Source organism: Mastigoproctus giganteus, chromosome 9, assembly GCF_048544385.1.
Source record: "Mastigoproctus giganteus isolate SK-2022 chromosome 9, ASM4854438v1, whole genome shotgun sequence".
In the NCBI taxonomy this organism is placed as follows: Eukaryota; Metazoa; Arthropoda; class Arachnida; order Uropygi; family Thelyphonidae; genus Mastigoproctus; species Mastigoproctus giganteus.
In genome coordinates this window covers 195,939,291-195,956,792 of record NC_143583.1, presented here as the reverse complement: position 1 = coordinate 195,956,792, position 17,502 = coordinate 195,939,291, and the positions used below count along the sequence as shown (strand labels likewise).

General features: G+C 38.6%; 1 protein-coding gene across 1 annotated transcript in view; it reads right to left on the bottom strand.

The window, feature by feature from the left end:
- LOC150081003 (threonylcarbamoyladenosine tRNA methylthiotransferase) overlaps nucleotides 1–11,487 on the bottom strand; it is a 176,502-nt gene extending 165,015 nt beyond the window's left edge. The window contains exon 1 of the mRNA XM_090381918.1: nucleotides 11,162–11,487. The gene's annotated coding sequence lies outside the window, so the exon portion shown is untranslated. The remainder of the gene's footprint in view (nucleotides 1–11,161) is intronic.
- Nucleotides 11,488–17,502: the final 6,015 nt, after the last annotated feature.

Below are 17,502 nucleotides of genomic sequence, written 5' to 3'. Positions count from 1 at the left end.
TACCCTGCCAGATAGTAATGGAGGGAATCCAAGTAGTGTGTATGAGGAAGGGGGGGGGGCCTTGTCGACACCGTGTTATGTCAAGTAGCTGGTTATATTCTTGCCACATTCATTAATTCATATAGCATGTCCTTGCCACCTTTTCTTATTGATTACATCATGAATTGTAAAACTAACAGAACAAACAACTTATTTGCGAAAATATCTAAAACTCCCAAACACTTCCTCATTCATTTCACAAATATACATGATCTCAGTTCTAATCTCAGTGATGTCCACTTCCCAAAAATACCTCCCCATGTACTTTTTCTGACAGAATTCCAGTTATCGGTTGATTCAATCATTGCTCATCTCACTTATCCAAATTATTCACTGTATGATTCCTTTTGTTTCAAAAGGTGGTACTCATGGATATGTCCATTCTGATATTCACTGTCAGAGACTTAGTAATTTGTAATAAACTCTTCAATCTTCTCTGGCTTAAAATCTCTCTACCTTCTGTCAAATTCATCTGCTACTTCTATCATTCTCCCAACTCCACTAATCGCTTGGAACTCTTAACTTCCTCTCTTTGAAAATTGACTTTCTCCAGTCCAACTTTCCTAACAGTGGGGTAATATCCTTTAGCATTAGCATTAGTAGAGGCATTTGATGCAAGAAAGCAAGCTTATGCAGCATCAGCCAAAAAAAAAAAAAAAACCACTCCCACTTCACTCCTCTGTTCATTCAAAATACCTGTCCAGCTGAGCCTTAAACTTATTTAGGCTATCAACTTCCACGACAAGGGATGGATGGAGGCAAGGATAGGTGGAATAGGACCAGGGTATGTCTGCCAGGGGCAAAGGTTGATGACGTTGTAGAACGGATATCATCTTTTAAGGGCACAAAAGGTGATATAGTTGTACACGTTGGCACTAATGATATTAAGAGTAGGAGACCGGCGGAATTACTTAGCAAGTACAGGTCACTGTTGAAAAAAAGCCGTGAATTAGGGTTGAACTTGAAAGTGTCTGCAATTCTGCCCAGACACGATAGGAGGGAGTATATGATGAGAGCCTTGTCGATCAATTCGGCCCTGGAGGGATTGTGCAAGGCTCAACGGGTAGAATTTTTTTCAGCCTGGACTGTACTTGTTAACAGGAGAGATTGCTTCTACAGGGATGGGATACACTTAAATAGAAAGGGTGCAAGAATTTTTGCTGATGCTGTCGAGGCAGTGTTAGGTGGGTCGGAAAACTGCTAGTTGGGGGGGATACAAGGATTAATAGATTAACAGTAGCCAGTGGCAGAGGTGGAAGTGATTCTTGCACTGCTTCTATTGAAATGAGCAGAAGTCTGAAAAACAGGATGCAGGATATTTCAGAGACTGCTGGTAGTCATTGCGGTACAAGTAAACACATGGGTTGTGTTAGGGTAGCTAAGAATAGAAACAGGTGCATGTATACCTGCGTGTACACCAATGCTAGGAGTTTGGTAAATAAATTTGATGAATTTGAGGTATTGCTCAAAACATCAAAGGCAGATATTGTTGGGATATCAGAGACGTGGTGTCACACAGATATAAGTAATGCGGAACTGGAATTTGGGGAATACAATGTGTATAGAAAGGATAGACAGGACAGGAGGGGAGGAGGGGTTATGCTATTAATTAAGAAACACATAAAGTCCAAGGAAGTGAAGCCAGTCGACATCGATGGACAGGGCAGCGTCGAGTCAGTTTGGTGTGACATAAGCATAGGGAAATCAAAATTGAGAGTAGGAGTGTGCTATAGGCCTAATGACTCTGATGAGTATAATAAGATATTGTACAGGGAAATAGAGTGGGCCAGTAAATCAGAGAGTCTTATAATGGGGGACTTTAATTTCCCAGATATTGACTGGAATTTGTGGGTTGGTCACTCGCACACTAGCAAGGCTTTTGTGGATTTATTGGATGATTGTTTTCTACATCAGCATGTTCGTGAGGCAACGAGAGGGAGCAATACTCTTGATCTGATTATCAGTAGTGATTCCTCATGCATTAAGAACCTGCAGATAAATGAACCACTAGGTGGCAGTGATCACAGTGTGTTGAAGTGGGATTTACTCAAGGAGGTAACTACCATCAGAGGTAAAGGGAAGGGTTTTTGTTTTCGTAAAGGCGACTATGATGGTCTGAGACAGTATTTAAATTCTATACAGTGGGACCAACTGCTGATGTTACCAACAGCAAACTCAAAATGGGAAGCATTCAAGGAACTAATCTTGGAGGCTACCAGGCTTTACATACCAACTAAGAAATATTGTTCAAGGTTTAGGCCTAAATGGTTGTCAGATGAACTAATGAGACATGTGGCAGAGAAGAAAAATGCATGGGATACATACAAATTAATGGGTGACATGGAAGCCTATGATAGATATAAGTTGGTCTGTAACCAAGTCACAAAGGAGATTAGGCAGGCAAAGGCAGACTATGAAAAATCCTTGGCAAAGGATGCAAAGAAAAACAGAAAAGAGTTCTTTACATACTTGAACTCGAAAAGGAAAGGGATGAATCAGATTGGTCCACTGGATATTGATGGTTCAACAGTTGAGGATCCTGCTCAGGTGGCTAACAATCTAAACGAGTATTTTGCATCTACATTCACGCATGAGGAGTTATTCAGGAAGGAGAATGATGTAGGTAAAGTAAACATTGGCAGTGAGCTGGATGATTTTGTAATAACTGAGAGGAAAGTGGAGGAGAGATTGTTGGGGATAAACATAAAAAAGGCACCTGGGGTGGATGGGATCTATCCAGTTATATTAAAGGAGGCAGCAAAGGAAGTAAGCAAACCCTTAGCCATAATTATGAGAGCTTCCTTGGACTCAGGGGAGGTACCTATGGACTGGAGATGTGCAAATGTGACCCCAATTCACAAAGGAGGTTCAAAGGCTGACACAAGTAACTATAGACCTGTTAGTTTAACTTCTGTTCCAGGTAAATTAATGGAGGCACTGGTTAAAGAAGCACTGCAGGATCATCTAGACAAGAATTCAGTTATAGCTCAGACGCAGCATGGTTTTGTTAAGGGCAGGTCTTGCCTGACCAATTTGATTGGATACTATGATGTAGTCACAAAAGAACTGGATGCAGGGAATAACTTTGATATTATATATTTGGATCTTAGAAAGGCTTTTGATACTGTTGCACATGGAAGACTGCTGCACAAATTGGAGCAGTGTGGCATTGGAGGCAAACTGCTGCTATGGATAAGGGGATGGTTGAGTGGCAGAAGACAGAGAGTGGTAATCAATGGACACTGCTCAATGTGGACTAATGTTATTAGTGGAGTTCCTCAAGGTTCAGTGTTGGGTCCGTTGTTGTTTTCGGTGTTTATGAATGATATTGATGATGGGATATCAAGTTTAATGTCCAAGTTTGCAGATGATACAAAGGTTGGCAGGGTCGTTAAGGGCAATACTGACGCTATGCTGCTGCAACAGAATCTGGACAGGTTGAACAGATGGGCTGAGAGGTGGCAAATGAGGTTTAACATCGACAAATGTAAAGTGCTGCATATGGGAAACAGTAACCCCAGAGCAACGTATCAACTCTGCGGTACTACACTGACAGTGGTGGAGAATGAAAAGGACCTGGGGGTAATTGTGCAGGCAGATATGAAGTTCTCTGAGCAGTGCAGACTAGCTGCAAGAGTAGCTCATGGTGTCTTGTCAATGATATACAGGAATTTTTCTAGCAGGGATAAGGAGGTGATTATTCCCTTGTATAAGGCAATGGTAAGGCCACATCTTGAGTACTGTATACAGGTCTGGAGGCCTCATTTCAAGAAGGATGTAGAGCTGCTAGAACGGGTACAGAGAAGGGCAACAAGATTAGTAAATGGAACAAAGGGTTGCTCTTACGAAGAAAGGCTTAAGTTTTGCAAATTACAGAGTCTGGAGACTAGGCACCGGCGAGGTGATCTGATAGAGGTGTATAAGGCTTTGAATGGTTTGAGCATGCTCAATGCTAATGGGATTCTTCATCTTTCTCAGAATAATCACCTCAGAGGGCATAAATTCAAATTGAGGAAGGACGGATGTCGGATAGATGTGCGGAAATTTGCCTTTGGCCAGCGGGTGGTTGGTTGGTGGAACCGACTTCCATCACTGGTTGTTGAAGTTGATAGCCTAAACAAATTTAAAGCTCAACTGGACAGGTATTTCGAACGAACGGAGGGGTGAAATGGGAGTGGGTTTTTTTTTTTTTTTTTTGTTTTTTTTTGGCTGATGCTGAATAAGCTTGCTTTCTTGCATCATATGCCTCTGCTAATGCTAATGCTAAGTCTGTTCCACCAACCAACCACTCGCTGGCTAAAGGCAAATTTCTGCACGTCTATCCTACATCTGTCTTTCCTCAATTTGAATTTATGCCCTCTCAGGTGATTATTCTTAGCGAGAGGAAGAATCCCATCAGCATTGAGCATGCTCAAACCATTCAATGCTTTATACACCTCTATCAGATCACCTCGCTGGTGCCTAGTCTCCAGACACTGTAATTTGCAAATCTTAAGCCTTTCTTCGTAAGAGCACCCCTTTGTTCCATTCACTAATCTTGCTGCCCTTCTCTGTACTCGTTCCAGCAGCTCTACATCCTTCTTGAAATGAGGCCTCCAGGCCTGTATACAGTACTCTAAGTGTGGCCTGACCATTGCCTTATACAAGGGAATAATCACCTCCTTATCCCTGCTAGAAAAATTCCTATACAAAGGGTACTAGGAAAGTTTTGCAATACAGCTTTGTTTATTTAATTTTTTCAAAGTAATTTCCTCTACATTCAATACACCTCTCCATCCTCCGAAACCAATCTTTAAACCAGTTCTGCCAAGTTTCACTAGGGAGTAAAGCACACTCGTTGTCCCAAGCCCGTAGAAGGTCCTCATCACTGGAAAACCGCCTCCCTTTTAGCTTCATTTTCACATGCGGGAACAGTGCAAAGTCGCAGGGAGCAAGGTCTGGACTGTAGGGAGGGTGCTCAAGAAGTTTCAGTCCTGTCGTGGTCAAATATTCGGTGCAAGCTTTGGCGCGGTGAGCTGCAGCATTATCGTGATGAAGGTACCAGGTGTCCATTCTTGACTTTGGCCACAGGTTCTTCATAGATCCAATGACTTTAGGCAATCATTGTTCAGTATACCACTTAGCTGTGACTGTCTTCTGCGTGTCCAAAACGACACGTTCCACAATTCCACTCGATTTGAAAAATACAGCTATCATTTTCTTCTTTACAGATCGGGATTTTCTGACAATTACGGGTGTGTCGTCATCATCAAAGACCCAAACTTTGTTTTGAGCATTGGTCGGCAGATCATAATAGTACAGCCAAGTCTCGTCACCTGTCACAATGTTGTTCACATACCGAGATTGTCCCTTATCAAACTTTTTTAACATCTCCCGGCACCAAGTCACACGTCGTGTCATCTGCTCTTCAGTCAGTTGATGCGGCACCCAGAGAGAACAAAATTTCTTCACGTGCAAATGATCTTGCAGAATCGAACGAATTGCTGGTGCATTTAGGCCCAAAGTATCCTCTATCTGTTGGTAGGTCACTCGCCTGTTTTCGTCAAGCATTTTCCTCACAGCAGTAACGTTTTCCTCCATAACTGACATTCATGGCCTTCCCGGCCTCTCAGAATCCTCCAGAGTGAAATTTCCCCTTTGGAATTCTCTATACCACCTGAATATCGGTGTACGATGTGGACAATCATCATCTAGTGCAAGAGTCATTTCTTCTAAGCACTGGTTTATGGTTAAACCACGCACGAAATTATACCGCAAAACTGTCCTTATCTCATTTCGTGACCACGATGCCATCGCAAGCACTTTACACTCTCACTACTAATGAATAACTGAGCCCATCGACTTGGCGTGGCGGCTACTATGCACGTATGAACATGTCTCAACATGCAGCAACAAGCAGCTTCCTGTGATTCATTGTTGCGTCATATTGCAAAACTTTCCTAGTACCCTTTGTATATCATTGACAATACACCATGAGCTACTCTTGCAGCCCGTCTGCACTGCTCAGAGAACTTCATATCTGCCTGCACAACCACCCCCAGGTCCCTTTCATTCTCTACCACTGTCAGTGTAATACCACAGAGTTGATACGTTGCTCTGGGGTTGCTGTTTCTCATGTGTAGTACTTTACATTTGTCAATGTTAAACTTCATTTGCCACCTCTCAGCCCATCTGCTCAACCTTACCAGATCCTGTTGCAGCAGCATAGTGTCAGTAGTGTCCTTGACAACCCTGCCTACCTTTGTATCGTCTGCAAACTTCGACATTAAGCTTGATATACCATCATCAATATCATTTATGAATACAGAAAACAATAATGGACCCAACACTGAGCCCTGAGGGACTCCACTAATAACATTAGTCCACGACGAGCAGTGTCCACTGATTACCACTCTCTGTCTTCTCCCCCTCAGCCACAACTTTACCCACAGCATCAATTTGCCTCCAATGTTACACTGCTCCAATTTGTGCAGCAGTCTTCCATGTGCAACAGTATCAAAAGCCTTTCTAAGATCCAAGTATATAATATCAAAGTTATTCCCTGCATCCAGTTCCTTTGTGACTGCATCATAGTATCCAATCAAATTGGTCAGGCAAGACTTCCCCTTAACAAAACCATTCTGTGTCCGAGCTATAACTGAAGTCTTGTCTAAATGATCCTGCAGTGCTTCTTTAACTAGTGCCTCCATTAATTTTCCTGGAACAGAAGTTAAACTCACAGGTCTATAATTGCTTGTGTCAGCTTTTGATCCTCCTTTGTGAATTGGGGTCACATTTGCACATCTCCAGTCTATGGGTACCTCCCCTGAGTCCAAGGAAGCTCTCATAATTATGGCTAAGGGTTTGCTTACTTCCTTTGCTGCCTCCTTTAATATAACTGGATAGATCCCATCCACCCCAGGTGCCTTTCTTGTGTTTATCTTCAACAATTTCTCCTCCACTTTACTCTCAGTTATTACAAGATTCTCTAGCTTACTGCTAGAGTTGAATACACCTCTGGCTTTAACATTCACAATTAAAGCTGCCTTCCATTTTCTAGTCACAAGAACCTAGCTGGTAGAGATACTGAAACTTTTGCAATTACTAATAACCTCACACAAATTGTTCATTTACCGACAAGAATACCCACAATTCTAACCACACAGCTAACATTCTTGACCTTTTTCTCACAAACAACTCTTCCAAGTACATGCTCATGGTGAATGTTCCTCTAGACACCTCAGATCACAACTTGGTGAGTCTCCTCCAATCTCATGTTGTTTGGCATTACAAGAATGCAAAATGGAATAATCTGTGAGATTTCCTTTCTTCATCAGATTACTGTTTCAAATCTGATATCAACTTTTGCTCAGATCATGTCAGTGAAATTATTCTTGTAGGGATGAAATACCTTATTCCACACTCCACCTTAAAAATCTCATCCTTTATTTAAAGCTTGGTTTTCCAATAAATTTACTACGGCTATTCAAGAGAAGAATGTTGTATATTCAGGGATGGTCAGAAAAATGGCAGCCATGCTTTAATCCAGCAAAGCTTAAAGTATTACACATGGGGAATAGTAATCCCAAAATAACTTATATAACTTGGAGTTGAACTGAAGCCAGTAGTGGAGGAAATGGCCTTGGGTGTTACGATACAGTTAGACATGAAGTTCTCCGAGCATTGTAAACAGGTTGCAAACGAGGCCCATGGTGTCCTATTGATGATTTATCAAACAACTGCTAGTAGAGATAAGGATGTCATAATCCCATTGTATAAGGCTACTGTTACACCACACCTAAAGAAAGACACTGTGTGTCTTGAAAGGGTACAAAGATGGGTAACTCACCTGGTTAGATCAGCATAAGGGCGTCCATAATAGGAAAAACTTTGAATATGTGGGTTGCAGAGCTTGGAGACTAGGCACCTTAGAGGAAACTTGATTGAGGTGTTTAAGGCTCTAAGAAGCAAAAGTAAAATGAGTGAGGATGAAATTTTCATGGTTATAAATGATTCTAGAACTAGGGGCCATAATTTCAAGTTACAGAGGGAGATGTTTAGACTGGATTGCAGGAACTTTTATTTTAGCCAGCGAGTTATAAATTACTGAAATAAGTTACCTACATGGCTGGTAGAGGTTGACAGTTTAGGGAAATTTAAAGGTCACCTGGATAGTTGCTTACAGGAGGAGGGAAATGCATAGGTTGTCTATTTTCTTTTCTTTTATTAATTATTTATTTATTTTTAATTTCTTCTTATTATTTTATTCTTTTTTTTTGGCTTATAGAAGCCTATGGCTTTTATAAGCCATAGGCTTCCTTGCACCGTGTGGCCGTTGCTAATACCAATATTGTAATTAGCTTGTATCCAAATCTCCAGGTTCATTTTCTGCCTACACAAAAGCTCACTACAATTGTACAGAAGTTATTAATCACTCCAAAATAGATTTCAAAATGGCTAAGGGTAGAAAACTTGCTTTCTTGTCCAAATGGTAGTCGAGTATTCTGGCCTCTTCACGAAGCAATTGGCCGCAAGTTTTGCCCATCTCTGTCAAAACCAGATGGTTCTATTTCCACTTCAGATGAAGATAAAGTTGACATGCTAGCCGCCTATTTTTCTTCCAACTTGTGTATTGATGATTTTGGTAAATCACATCCCACCATTTCCATTACATTCTATTCAATGCCTTCCATCAAAAGGATGTCATAAGAATTTTGAACAATCTTGATGCTAAGAAAACTCTAGATCCTGATGGTATTTCTCCTCTTGTTTTCAAAACCTGTGCTCCAGCACTTACTCCTGTTCTGTGTTGCCTTTTTTTTCACTTTCTTATTCCAAAGGTGCTTTCCTTTTGCTTGGAAATTTCCTTATATTAAGCCAGTTCATAAAAGGGGTGATAAATCCCTCCCAACCAATTATCATTCCACTGTACTTACTACTACTCTTTCTAAACCAATGGAGAAATCAATTAACCACCACTCACACTATCAAGAAACCTTCCATCTAATCAATGAATGCTAGGATGGATTCCATCAGTATCGATCCACTGGTGTAATTCTGGCTTATGTTACCCACCTATGGACAAATTCAAAGGAAAAGTTTGGTGAAACTCAAACATCTGTTCTTGACATTTCAAAGGCTTTTGATTGTGTTTGTCATAAAGGTCACCTGGATAGTTTCCCTCTTATGGCTTGGCAACTGTTTTTTTTTTTTTTGTAATTGAGTGTCTAGTTTTCTCTTTGCCCACTCACTGCAGGTGATGGTAGATGCCTCTATGTCTTCTAACTTCTCCACTAATGCTGGTGTTCCCCAAGGTTCTTTCTCCCACTCTTTCCTCTTGTATATTAATGACCTTCTTCCATTAACCAGAAATCCTATCCATAGTTTTTGCTGATGATGGCACATTGCAATCTGCTTTCCAGTTTGAAAAACCTTGCCCTGCTCAAACCACTTGAACTTCTCGAATATCCACTACCAATTGCTTAAATGCTGATCTCCAGGTAATTCTCCTGTGGGGCAAGGATAACTTAGTTGACCTTAATCATTACAAAATTCAGTCCTGTCATATCTCACAAAAAGGATTCTTCTGCTTCTATACTTATCTTCAATGATACTCCAATTTCTAGGCAAGGTCTATATCTCTATCTAATCTCTGTATCTATAGATAAGATCTTTATCTAGGTATGATCTATATCTAGGCAAGATCTATATCTCCATTGGGGATTACCCTGATGTCTAATCTCTCTCTTGGAATACACACATTACAAATACTGATTCCTTTGCATCTAAAAAAACTGGGGTATCTCTTTTGCTCTTTACATTACTTTTCTTCCAAAGACCTGTTCACTCTGTACAAATGGAAAATCCGTCCTATCATGGAATATTGTTCCCACATCTCAAATATTGTTCCCACATGGAATATTGTTCCCACATTCAAACTACCCAACATAATATCAGATGGAGGTTTGTTACAACAACCAACTGCCATTTGGCTGACAGCAAATTTCTGCACATCTATCCTGTAACCATCATTCCTCAATTAAAATTTATGTCCCCTTTATCTTGGAAGGAGAAAAAAATGCTATCAATATTTAGCTTACTTACTCAATCCATTTAAAGCCTTTAACACGTCAGATCTTCTCACAGATGCCTAATTTCCAGATATTGCAATTTGCAGAACTCCTCTTTCTTGGTAAGAGTACTCTTTTGTTCTCCTCATAATTTCATTATATGTGCTCAAATTTCAAATAATTTCAAATGTGTACATAATTTCAGTACTCAAGATGTGGCCCAGCAATTGCCTTCTACAACAGGATAATCAGCACCTTGTCCATGCTGGCAAAATTCCAGCATATCACTTAAAAAACCACATGTGTTGAAATGGCAGCCTGTCTACACAGAGTCATTTTCACTCCCCACCTACCCTCAGTGTGGTACCACATATGTGGTATGTTATTCTGGCATAACTACCTTGAACCATTCTCAGCTAATTGGCCTAATTTTTCTACACCTTATTGCAGTGGCATACCATCCCCAGGGGCTCATATCTGGTGAGAGTATGGGCATGGCACACCCAGGGTCCTGAGCTGGATATCATCATTCTTCTTTCTTGGTGATTCCCCTTCTACTTCTGACTCTTGTTCTCTTTCTCTCTCTCAGGGTAATTTTGAATTTTTTTTTTTTTTTTGGCTGGTGCAGCATAAGTCTCAGGCATAGCTAATAATAATAATTAACTGTCATTAACCACCCTGCCAGCCTTTGTATCATCTCCAAACTTATACATTACGCCTATGCTTTCATGAATATTATTAATAAATATAGAAGATAGAAACACCCTCAGCAATGAACTCTGGGGATTTACACTAATAAAATTAGTCCAAGAGGAGTACCCATTGATTACCACTCGCTCTCTTCTCCCACCTCAATCGTTCCTTTATCCGTAGTAGCTTTTTTTCCTAACACCACGCTGCTCCAAAGTCAAGAAGGAGATAGAGAGAAACTGCATCAAATTTGAAATATCTTTATTAAAATGTGATGCTGTTTTAACTAGTAAAAAATGCAACGCTATATCTATAGCAAAGACAGCAGAGTAAACTATTAAATTAAAAAGGTATCAACAATGAAACTAATAAAATGTACCTACAGGATCGGTAACTTATGTCAATTCAAAGCAGCCTACTTCGGCAAGTACATCTCATCTCCATCTTGCCCATTGCTACAATGTGGTTATCACAATCACATCCTTCCACACCACATAATAGTACATAAACATGTGTGGAAAATGACAGCGTTTCGAACAGAGTTGGCAGATATCACACTTCTCTGTGGCGCAGACAGTATACACGGAACAATGTGGCCTTAATTGCTGATGCTCCCAAAACCGTACTATTACTACCTGCAAATCTAGACCACCACCGTTTTTCCGGTATTGTCCACACCACAGAGTAGTAAGATACAGTGTCAACTCGCTGAATTACTCCCAGCGCCACCAATTTTGGACCTATAAACTAACGCGGCCATCAAAATCCACAGTGCTAACGCGCATGCCCATTGCTAATAAAATTGGTACTGGTTTGAAAAGACTAATATGTAGCATGAGGCCTTTGCCCTTAAATACTTTATGATTTAAAGATTAATTCGTTGAGCCACAGAGTAATAAGATAAGATATCTTACTCTGTGTTCTCTGTACGTGGAACACAGAGTAGAAAGATACAGTGTCAACTAGCTGAATTACTCCCAGCGCCACCAATATCGGACCTTTAAACTAAGCTGTCAATCAAAATCCAGAGAGTACTAATAAAGTTATTACAGTACTGTACATTTGAAATATTCGTTAAGCGTAGCGAGTTCATTTTTAATTGCATTTTTGGTTACTATTATTATGATTATTTGTGTATTTTATTATCAATTTTTTTTTTTTTTTTTGTATTTGTCTACTGACTGAGAAGAAGTGTTTTTCATGTAATAATTCGGAAGTACGATTGTACTGATTTCCAAAGGAACATTTAAGGTAATTTATCATAATTGATAGGGAATATATTTAATCAGGAAATATTTAATGAAATGTAAAAAAAATAATAATAATAATAATAGCTAATTAATAACTGATTCCAAACTTATTGCATTAATTATTATGAATAGTGTATTGATATTAAGCGACGTAATAGTTTATCGAATAATTAATTAAATTATTTAAATTTATAGATGTAAAAACATGCTTGCATTGGGAAGTTTACTCCTCCTATCCAAAATGTGCAGTTCTGTTAATATGCAATTCTTGCACATATTAATCTATTTTTTAATCAAGACTACATCATCTAGTCAAGACTGCAGTAATAATTCGGACAGAGCATGGATTTTTAAGGGGAAGTCTTATCTGACAAATTTCATTGGATACTATGATGCCATCAGAAAGGAACTGGATGCAAAAAATAATTTTGATATCATATACTTGGATTTCAGGAAAGCTTTTGATACTGCTGCACATGGAAGATTACTGTACAAATTGGAATAGTATTGTATTAAGAGGAAGTTGCTACTAGGGATAAAAGGGTGATTTTGAGTGGGAGAAGACAGAGTGTTAATCAATGGATGCTGCTCTTTGTGGACTAATGTTATTAGTGGAGTCCCCCAGTGGTCTGTTTTGGGCCCACTGTTGTTTTTTATATTTATCAATGATATTCATGAAGGTATATCCAGCTTAATGTCCAAGTATGCAGATGATACAAAGGTTGGCAGGGTTGTTAATGACAGTAATGGCAGTGTGCTACTGCAATGGGATCTAGAAAAGTTAAACAGACAGGCTGTGAGAAGTGACAACTAAAGTATAACATTAAAAACTGCAAAGTACTGCAGTTGGGGTAGTAGTAACCCCAGAGAAGCATACCAGCTGTGTGGTACTACACTTATTGTGGTAGAAACTGAAAAAGACCTGGGAGTCATTGTGCAGTCAGATATTAAGTTTTCTGAGCAGTGCAGACAGGCTGCCAAGACAGGTCATGGAGTATTGTCAATGATATTCAGGAAATTTTGCTAGCATGGATAAGGAGGTGATTACTCCTTGTATAAGGCAATAGCCAGACTACACCTTGAGTACTGCATACAGGTCTGGAGGTCTCATTTTAGGAAGGATGTAGAGTTGCTTGAGCAAGTACAGAGAAGGGCAACAAGATTGGTGAGGGGAACAAAGTGGTGCTCTTACCAAGAAGGGCTTAAGTTCTGCAAACTGCAGCATCTGGAGACTAGACACCTGCAAGGTGATCTGATTGAGGTGTATAATGGGTTGAACAGGCCCAAAACCCATGTGACTCACTCCTTTTTTTTTTTTTTTTTTTTGTTGTTTTAGTGGGCTCTCCCTGCCTGTAGCCTTGGCTACCTCAGGGTTTGCCCCACCAGTGCTTCACCCTCCCTACTGCCGGGCATGCCTCCTCATGGTGCCAGAGGGTAAACTAGAGGTTTCTGTGTGAAAACACAGGCCCCCAGGCTAAGAGGCCGGATGAACAACATAACCCACACTAACACTACACGAACAATCACTAACCTACATTAATCCAGCCTTTACAGAGTTTGTATTCATCACATTGCTAGATGTGGAGTTGGGGGAAACCCTCAGAGCCGCATTACAATTAACACTATACACCCTACACTATGTCCAACCATTATGTTCTTGCTCTTAAAGTGGTCAGATATCTTCTTGGTTATGCAGCTGGTCATGATCTTGTTCATTGTTGGGAGACAGGTGGTAGGCCAGTCTGGACTATTCATATTAGTCTTTAGTCTTCCTTTTAATTTTATGACTTGAATCAACATGCTTTTTTATATATTACAGGACAGTTCATTTGATAGTGTTATTATTTCAATTTACTATTATGAATCAACAGGGATTACCTTTATTTTAGATATAGGAAGCTTCTTTTCCAACTAACTCTCCTAGTCCAACTCGCTAATAATTCTTGGGGAAGGTGATATAAATTTTGCAAAACATGTGGGACATCTTCCCCACTGTCAGAACCGTAGTGTTCAGACCGTATGGTCTCAACAATGAGCGCTCAAGACTTCTTCAGTTTTCTTCTATTTCAATGAGCGCTTCAAGACTTCTTCAATCTTCTTCTATTTCAATTTACAGAAGACTACATGTAATTCTAATCTTTCATATGTAATGAGAAACTTCATAAATTAAAGGATTTTGAATTATAGTGTCATGTTTGTCTTTTTTTTTTTTTTTGTTGTTGTAATGCTAACTCAAATAAATAGTAATCTAAATGAAAGAATGCTAAATTATTTTTGTTAAAGAAAATAACCCAGCAATAAAACAGTCAAAATTTAGTCACAGATAATAAGTCTTCCAATTTTTCATTCATTCCAGATTATTTGTATTTTTGTGTAGTACTCTAAAAAAAAAAAAATTATTAGTGGCTGTAGTTAACAGCCAAATGATGCACAGTTCATTTCATAGGATGGCAGACATAAAATAATAAAGAAATAAAGAAAAAGAATTAAATTAAAATCAAAAGTAGTTAAATTCATTAAATGGAAACTGAAAACAATAGCGTTCATTAGTTCAAGTGACCAGATGTGGAATTATGGAGTTAAATAAGATCAAATAAGTAATAATTTAAAAAAATGGCCAGACACTGGCAGGTGAGAAGGAAATTAATGAGTCATGTGCCAGTTGCAATAAACATTAATAAATAAAGAATTTTATATACACACTGGTGGAATTCAGTACAATGCAACAGGTGCACTAGGCTTACTGTACTGAAACCTATTATTACTATTCACCTGAACTCAGCAGTGTGTAAGTAAAATTCTTTATTTATTAATCTTAATTGCAATGGGCACATATGAATCATATTAATCTCCTCCTATGCTGCATTTTAATCATTATAATATTGAAACCATTCAAAATATTTAGAAACAGTTATCAAAACATTATATATCATAATAATTATATATTTAAAAATATATATGTGAAGAAAACAACAAAATTACCATGTGTATACTTTATAAATTAAAGTATAAGAATATATGAAATATTGTGGGGGTGGGGGGCCCAAGAGATTTGAACACAGGAATAAGAAAACGGCTAATTTTAACATAAATAACGCTAATTTTAAAATAAATATTTATAATAGCCACATGGCTATTATAAATATTTATTTTAGGTTATTCGATATCCCTATTTAAGTTTATATTTCATTATTCTTCTGCACTTTCATAGTGCCCTTTTTTGTTTAGCAACAATAATTAATCATGAATATTCTATATTAATATTCGGAGAATCGATATATTGTTCATTGCTATTACAGAATTATAGAAAGTGTTCCACAAACTCTTTGCAATGTTCCGGCTTGTTGCTTAGGTCCAATTTTGGTGGTCCCACTTTCTGTGTGTTTAACGTGTAACCAGAATTAACATTATCGTCTATGGGGGTTGACACTCTGTATCTTATTACTCTGTGAGAGAGAAGTAAGATATACTACTCTGTGGCGTAGAGAGTTCACTTTTCTTTCCATTTTAGTTACTATTATTTTAATTATTTGTGTATTATTATTATCGTAGCGAGTTTAATTTTTCCTTACATTTCGGTTACTATTATTATTATATATTTTTTTTTTTGTATTTGTCTGCTGACATTATGAACCAGAAGTGCCTCTCATGCTGACATTAAGAAGAGAAGTGCTTCTCACGTAATAAATCTGGAGTGCAATTATACTGATTTCCAAAAGAACATTTAAGGTAATTTATCATAATTGATAGAACCAGGAAATATTTAATGAAATGTAAAAAAAAAAAAAACCTACTGAATAGCTAATTATTAACTAATTCCAACTTATTACATTAATTGATATGAATAAGAGGTAAGCAGCAGCCATTATCAATCCACTGTAGGATGGAAGCCTCCTCAAACAATTCATATTGAAGAAAATGGACCATAATCTGCTATGCACTGGTTATTTAGCATTCAGGGGCTTAAACTGCAGTCTACTCAAACTGTGTGCCAACTGCACTCCCACATCTGACCACTCAGCTACATTAATGTGAACGGTGTATTGATATTAATCAAAGTAATAGTTTATCGAATAATTTGAATTTATAGATATAAAGACATAATTGGGTTGGGGAGTTTACTCTTCCCTTGTAAAATGTGCAGTTGTATATACTGTATATGCCATTCCTGCTCATATTAACCTTTTCTTTTTTTTTTTTTTTTTAATTATAATCCGTGGTTTTGACTTTTTTTTTTTTTTCTGGGTTACTGACTGGCTGAAAGCAGTTAGTAAGTATGATAGTATTCGACATCAAGATAATTATGCATCATTATTATATAGTAATGCTAGGCTGTGTGGAGCTCATTTTTATGATTGGTGTTTTACAAGCACTGAAAGGGAAAACCTTATCAGATTTGCTTGGCCAAATACTGAGTGTCTCCTTCAACTGATTGTGAGGCATTCAATCCATGTTTTTTAGCCATTCCCAAGCCTTTTGCTTTTAATGTTTACCTTAAAAATTTACCAAGCAGAAAAACCCTGAAGCATTTAATGTTGAACATTGCTAATAAGCCAGGATTCTGCCCTGTTTTGCTGAATTGTTTGAGGAAGCAAATAACAGCTATGCAGGAAAAAGACACTGTGCATGCAATGAATAAACAAAGTTCATTATCTAATTGTGAAAATGATGATGCTGCTGTTCTTCTTGGCCTCTTAAACCATTCTGATACTTTGCTTGAATTGGTTCACCACGATGCTAGTGAGCCAGTAAGTCTCACTGACAAAGGTATGTATAAGGAATGTTCGTGTCAGACGGCACCTGGGATTTCCCCATCTCCGCGTGTGTTCGATGTATCGAGGACAATACACTGTCAAGCCAGAGACATGAAAGTGTGTGGGCCATGTCTATGCAGTGTGATACGTTGTGCCCATTATTTGTCCTGCTTATTGGCCATCAGGCCCCTAGTGAGCCCGACGTTACCCATACCTCGCCACGTGGAGGCTAGCCGGGTGTGTCCAGTATCACAACAAGTTGCTCTGGCAGATCCTGCCACCTATTTTCCTGGGATTTCAGTGGCTAGGACCTAAAAAAAAAAAAAAAAATTTACGTGTTTGACATTAATGCTTAATGGGATTGCTGTTAGGAAATCCCTGGTTGGAGTTGAACGCTAGACAGATGTGTTAAAAGGCCTAATAAGTAAGTCTGGCAAAATTTTGATGTTATTAAATTTACACATGTGAGGCTATACACTAGATAAAAGATAATAGTGTTAGTTGTCTTAGAGATTTACACGAAACAGTAGAATTTAAACGTTGATTAGAATTTGGCGGCATTATTAAGGGGTGTATTCGGTCAGTTTAGTGAGAGAGGGGGGAGACTGAAGACTGGGGGGAAAACAGATAGAAGAATAGGGACGATAGATTAGGCATCTCACTGACAAAATGAAAGAGTAGAATCAACCAGGTACAATGGGGATATGGATATTTCTGATG